This window comes from Nelumbo lutea, chromosome 4 (genome assembly GCF_056320005.1).
Source record: "Nelumbo lutea isolate HS-2025 chromosome 4, American lotus-T2T, whole genome shotgun sequence".
NCBI classification, from domain to species: domain Eukaryota; kingdom Viridiplantae; phylum Streptophyta; class Magnoliopsida; order Proteales; family Nelumbonaceae; genus Nelumbo; species Nelumbo lutea.
This window is the reverse complement of record NC_142687.1, coordinates 88,529,161-88,535,879: the sequence shown is the minus strand read 5'-3', so window position 1 is coordinate 88,535,879 and position 6,719 is coordinate 88,529,161.

Here is a 6,719-nt window from a genome sequence, read left to right as displayed (position 1 = left end):
TTATAGGACGTTGTGGGGCACCCCTTGTGGGGGCTAATGTGAACTCAGCAGTACTATAATGACCACGCACGGAGAACTCGTCAGAATCTAGTTTATAACAGTTTATTAGGGTTGTGATTGGATTGTACCAAATCGTACATCAAAGTGGATTTCCTGCCCATTACCCTTTACCCACACTATACCTCTAATTAGAGGTGTGAATTTCAAACTGGGATCTGCTAGCGCCTCACGAACTTCACAACCACATCCCACCTTGTATTGGGAATATCTTAGTATGAATAATAAATGCTCCATGAAGGTTTGAAATGTTTGAATACTTAGAGATTTTGTGTGAATTTCATATTTATAACACAATAGATGGATTTGGAGTTTTACAAAGGTTGAGCTGGGAATGAAAGTTTTGTAGAAGTTGGGGAATGCTTATGAGGTTTTTGCTTTTTCTCTCCTCTCTCCAATTCACCTCGTCCTCTCAAAAGCCCCCTTTAGCTCTTCTTGAGCTCGAGTTGAATCATTATTTATAGAAAAATGAAAAAGGAGAGTTTTGAAAGCCCAATCAAAGGGCTTGGGCTTCAGGAGAGTTTTTATAGGAAAAGGGCAAAGATTTTTCAAAGGAAAAAGGTATTCAATCAAGCTTTCCTCTTTAATGAAAGATGTCTTCAATTTAGGGGTGGATTTCACGGGTTTTGTGTGTCCAATGGGAACTTGGGTTGTGCCTATCATAGTAGTTTCATATTTGGGGCTGTCAGTGGCAAAAAATATAAATTTGATGAACTTTTAAATGTCGTATTATTTTTTTTCAGTTTTAAGTGAGGATTTTTTTGGCTTTTTGGACTTTTTTGGGTCTAATAGACTTAATATTATTGGTCCATGTGTTTGAATAGGTTAAGAATGGGTTTGACATCAATCATCACCCTTTTGAGGTTTTAAGCAAAGACAAATGACGTAGCGATTTAATCTCATGCATCGAAATGACATCTTCCTAATTTAATGATCAAACGGGTGAATTAGGACGTGAAATTTGACATGTTGGGGTTTTTTGGGTTTCTAAACATAGTGGTGAGGTCTAATTGGTTTAATATGATTGAAATGATAAAGATCTATTGCTGACAAGTTTGAATCAACGAAATTTGCTAAAATATAATCTTTCTTTGATGAACGGTCAAACGAGGGAATTTTAAGATGAAATTTGGTGGGTAGGCACTTTTGAACATCTTGAATCTGATGAAAGTGATGAATCTTTGACCATAGGTGTAGATTAACAAATTTGGTTTGGGTCTAGGTTTTAGCCAATGGTTTATCAATTAATGAAAAGGCTTGAAATGAAATCTCACTTTCTTAAGGGTATAATGGAGGAGTTTGGTCATGGAATTTTATGTGTCGAGGTTTTTTGAGTTTCCAAACATAGTGGTGTAGTTTGATTAGCCAAATGAAACTGGGGTCATAGATGATAAGCTCTAATTAATGAGATTTATTAAAATAGATCTGACTTTATGGTGGATCAAACTGGGGAATTTTGAGATGAAATTTGATGGGTAAGCACAGATTAAGGTGAAGAGTCGAGTGGATGGTTCTGATATGAGAAAAAATGGTTAATCTAGGTTTTCTAATTCTAGTTGTATAGGCCTCTCAGAATGGAACCTTAGCACTTTTGAAATTGATCATCGTAGACCGACAATGGGATTTGCTAGTTGATTGTATTTCAATGATATTGAGGTGATGAATGCATTGGATCAGGGCCATTACAAAGGAACTTGGCATGATGAATGGTGGATGCGTGACTAATTTATAGCTTCTTAAGTTTGTAGGCCATATTTGATTAGACATCAATGTTGATCTTGAGGTTTTCATTTGTCATATAGATTGTGTCAAAAGAGTGAATTTTGGCTTTGTAAAGTCTCAATTTAATATGGTTGTGATTCTAAGTTTTGGAGTCTAAAAGGAGGGTAAGAAGGGGTAGGGTGAAGGGATCGAGAAAAAATTTGGTATTGACAGTTGTCCTTTTTGTTGGAGGTAGCAAACTACCAAACAATAAAGAAAAAGAAGTATATGAAGATTTTTGTGAGGAATAACAGGTTAGAGTAGGAAATTTCGTTGTTGAAATTTCAGTTAAGGTTGAAGTTGATGTAGATGTAGTGCAAAGCCTTTACTTGGAAGGTGTAGTACCATCCTAAGCCCTTGAAGGCAATTGCAGCTGTCAAACAAACACAAGAAGAACATAGTGGTGTCATCCCAAAAAAAGCTAGTAGTTGATGATTAATGTGTCAATTTGAAGGATTTGAAAGAGTCTAGAAATTTGTTATTTGATAAAGCTTGTTAAGTTTTTATGGATTTTGATTTTTGGTTGTTGATGTTATGAAGTTTGAATTTGTTATTTGATGAAAGCTTATGGGTTTCGATTCTATAAAACTTATTGAGTTTATATGGGTTTTGATTTTTGATAGTTAATATTGAAGTTCAAATTAGTAATTTGATGAAAGCTTATAGATTTTGATTTCTAATATTTGATAAAAAATTATTGAGTTTATATGATTTTGATTTTTAAAAGTTGATGTTGGAGTTCAACTTAGTAATTTTGATGAAAGCTTATATATTTTGAGTTTATATGAATTTTGAATTTATTATTTGTTGAAAGTTTAATGGGTTTTGACATTCACATTAGTTATTTGATTTCAATATTTGATGGAAGTTTACTAAGTTAATATGGATTTTGATTGTTGATGTTTAATGTTGAAAACATATTACAAAACCATTTTGAAAACTTGATAGAGGTCATGTGATTGCAATAGCGCATGTGTAGACATGTGAATATTTAAACCAAATAAATGGGCTTAATATACATGGTAGCCCTCTCAAGTTAATATGGGCCTCCATTCGCCCAAGGTCCAGGTCTACATAAATGTGACTTAGTGGCTCAAGTATCCAAGTGTACTGAGTCCAATATGGATCATTTCCTATTGTAATAGGGTGGTCCCATTGGCAAGACCACTAACTCCTACATAATGGTGCATTTATAGGATTTAATCCTAACCTAACACCCCACCCGCATGGGATTGGTTAGCTAAGTGAGTTGAGGTGGCAGTCCTAACCCTTGGCTATAAATAGCCTTTCTTAAGAAGAAAGAGGCATATTTTTCTTTTTCAACAATTACATTGCAAGAAGCTCTCACACACCAACACTTGAAGATTGTAAGCAACCACAAGCTCCTGCAAACTCCAACAACTATAAGATCAAGAAAAAAGAAAGAAGAGAAAAGCTTCTTCATTCTCAACAACACAATTAGATTCAAGCTCTCCCAAGAAGATCAAACCACCACAAAAAGGCCATTCTTAGAGAAGCATCATTCACAGCTAATCAAGCGCGAAGCCCGTCATGAAGAAATCTGCATAAAATCTCCCAAAGCACCAAAATCAAGGGATCTATATCAACACTTCAAGAAGTACAAGAAACACGACAATAACTCTTGTCTTTACCAAATTCGACCGTTAATCAGAGGTTGCTCACACCATCAAGTAGAAATCAAAGAGAATTCAACTCCCTTGTATTTTTTTATTACAAATTCATTTTTGTAATTTGTCTCCATATTTTGTGTTAATCAAATACACAAAATTTGTGTCAACAAATTTCTGGCATGCCTGGTAGGACCCTCTCTTCTTCTTATCTTTCAAGCCAACAACAACAATAGTCATTCAATGGCTACCAAAAAGGCTACAACTTCCTTCCAGAAGTCCTCTAGCACTTTTGATTCTTCCTACAACTGTCTTGCCACATGTGCCATGGCGAAATCCAACAAAGTGCAATTATCGTCTCTAGTGGAGCTCTCAACATGGAAAATCACCAAGGTGACTACTCTGTAGACGGAAAGCCTTTTCAACGCTTTGCACTATGATTTAAAGGGAAAAAAACACTTTCTCTCAGATAACCAATCCAACATTGCGTTGAAGATGGAGTCTTACTCCACTCTATCATACAACTCCTACTCTATTTCTATGGCATCGTACTGGTGATGAAGACAAAAGCTGCGACAATGGAAGAACGACTCTAAAAGATGATTGGAGCCATTGATAACCTCAACAGCTCCAACATTGAGAAAGATCTCCAAATTGCCTTCTTGATGAACAAACTAGAGATATAAAACCGCCAAGCAAAATCCAGTCAAGGACCTTCTTACCCTCCAGGATTCACTCCTCTAATGACTCCTAATCTCCAAAAAAAACTGAAGCAACAACAAGAAGAGCATGATCGTGTCATAGTGCAAAACAAGATGCAAGACACCACCTAAGTCTTTGACGCTTCTCTAATGATACAATAACTCTAGTATATGATCACTGACACAATAAGGGTTCAATATGGAGGAGTTCCACAGACCTCTCTAGTGTATTCCAAACCATACACTCGTCGTATTAATGAGATGTGCATGCCAGTCAGCTATCGACATCCTAAGTTCCAACAATTCGACAAGAAGGGCAATCCGAAGCAGTAGATAGCCCACTTCATCGAAACTTGCAACTATGCGAGAACCTATGGTGACCAAATGGTGAAGCAATTTGTTCGCTCCTTCAAGTCTACAACATTTAATGGGTACACCAACCTCTAGCCAGGCTCCGTTGATAGTTGGGACCAGCTTGAGGGGGAATTCCTTACTCGCTTCTACTATACACGATGAACTGTTGGACTTCCAGAACTCTCCACTACAAGGAAAAGAAAGGAAGAGTTCATCATTGATTAGTTAGTTAATCAAGTGGTGGAGAAACCCCGCCCTTCAGTGCAAGGAACAAATTAGTTAATCATTTGCCATAGACACATGTGTCCAAAAGGGAACATGCCTACCACTTTCAAAGAATTAGCTACTCGAGTTCATGACTTGAAGATCCAGTTAGTCAAGAAGGACCTTAAGTCCTCCTCCTCCTCCAAAGGAAAGGAAGTCATGAATACTATCATACACCAATTAAGATCTCCAGCAAGAAGAAGAAGGAGATTAAAGTAAAATATTTTGCAAACCAAGGCTAAGAGAAGTCTAGGCCTACTCTAAAGGAACTAGAAGAGAAGGAGTATCCATTCCTTGACTCTGAGGTTCCAAAAATGCTCATCTAACTACTCCAATCAAAGTTGATTGAGCTTCCACCGCTCAAGCAACCTAAAAAGCAAAGACGTGTGACCAACCCCAAGTATTGCTAGTACCATCGGATGATAAGTCATCCAATTAAAAAGTGTTTTGTCTTGAAGGACAAAATACTTCATCTCACAAAACAAGGAAAGATCGAGTTAGATCTTGGTGACAATTTCGCTACTACTAATGTCACCATGGTGACTTTTGGGTCTTTTGACCCAGTACCATTGCAACCCTTTACAGGTTCTTCCTCCTTTGCTCAATCTACAATGAGTGTCTAGACCTCAAAAAACTCTACACCAGCATAAGAGAAGTTAACACCACAACACAACTTAGTGGATTTTCCTCAAATTATGGAGACTGGGGGCAAGGTAGTTGAACCCCCCAACAATGGCTTTTCCTATAGTATCCCTCTAAAAGGGGGCAATTCTATCCAATTTATTGTTGATCAAGAGGTGACCATTGTTTATGCCTATCATGACATGCCAAGGTTTGGGAATCCCAACACTCCAACTCTCTATGAGCTGATGACTGATGACCTAGACTATTGGGAAGAGTCGTATGTTTCAGAAGATGAGATAAAAGATGGTTGGTCCACCTTCACTAGTAAGAAACCCAAGGAGAATGTATGCCACCAATTTAAAGGGGTCATTTCGAATGGGGGCAATACTATCTCCATCTACTCAAGTGACTCATGAACATCTTCTCAAGACGAGATTGGATGGATCATCGTCTCTTGGATTAAAAACAAGGCTCATCATCCTGTCGTCCTTACGTCAATTAGACTAAAGCGGACTAGTAGGCGACGAGTACACAACGCTTCTAAGAAGAAGAAAGTGCCAAAAAAGAAAGCACCTTGGGTACTGCCAGCTAGTGAGGAGGAATGCTTCAACAACCTCATCCAACTCTAATAACCCTTTGGGAGTTCATGCCTAGATAACTTTTCCCAAAGGAGTGTGTAACAACATACGTGGTGACAGTTGATGAAGAGAAAACATCACCATCAATAGAAGAAGCTTCATCTAACGAGGACAAAAACACGACAAGACTTCTTCAATAGCATCACATGTGTGATAAAGAAGTAGCAAAGCAACTGAGATGGCAAAGACCCTAATTCTCCCCAACAAGTATCAAAGCAAAGTACTAAAAGGAGATGACTGCACAGATTGCATGGCAACAATTACCTTTACAGATGAGGATTTACAAGTTGGGTCACGTCCACACACAGACCCTTATGTGTTGCTGGATATGTTCATGAACAGAAAATGTCACATATCCTCATTTATTGTGGATTTATCGTCAACATTGTTAGTCTCCACTATGAAGCAACTTGTAATTGACAAGGATGAATCGTTAAAGAGCAAGTTGACAATCCAAGGCTTTAATCAAAAGGGCAACGTGATGTGGGCATAGTGCATCTCAAGATAGAAATAGGGGACTTGACATTTTTGACCTTTCTGCATGTCATTGACACCAATATATCATACCAATTACTTTTGGGATGTCCTTGGTTACATGAGATAGGAGTGGTTCCTTCAACATGGCACCCATGCTTGAAATACTACCATAATGGAACACTGAGGAAAGTAGTCGCCGAACTAGAGCCTTTCAA